The following is a 293-nucleotide window of genomic DNA, read 5'->3' as shown; positions in this document are numbered from 1 at the left end:
AGGCACATACAATGAGGAAAATAAGAGCAGCAACATTTGAGTTAAAAATGTGCAATTATGCATACGGTCGACAGTTAATGTAATAGTGCAAAAGTCAGGCGGTAGCATAGTTGTGCCGGTTATGTAAGAGCAGCAGAAATGTGTTCAGGTGTTTTCAGGACAACAACAACAAGTTGCAAAGTGTACAAGTGGAGTAGTGCAAGGCGGCCATTGTGGGTCCAAAGTCCGGGATGTTCATGTAATTGAGGGGAGAGAGGGGGAGAGAGTTCAGCATCCTAACAGCCTGGTGTATG

At 44.7% G+C, this 293-nt stretch overlaps 1 protein-coding gene across 2 annotated transcripts in view; it reads left to right on the top strand.

The window, feature by feature from the left end:
• Positions 1-293, top strand: part of haus6 (HAUS augmin-like complex, subunit 6) — an 8,426-nt gene that overhangs the window by 2,480 nt on the left and 5,653 nt on the right. The gene's annotated exons all lie outside the window — the stretch shown is intronic.

The sequence above is a fragment of the Etheostoma spectabile genome, unplaced genomic scaffold (genome assembly GCF_008692095.1).
Source record: "Etheostoma spectabile isolate EspeVRDwgs_2016 unplaced genomic scaffold, UIUC_Espe_1.0 scaffold394, whole genome shotgun sequence".
NCBI classification, from domain to species: Eukaryota; Metazoa; Chordata; class Actinopteri; order Perciformes; family Percidae; genus Etheostoma; species Etheostoma spectabile.
This window is presented reverse-complemented; position numbering and strand designations above follow the sequence as displayed.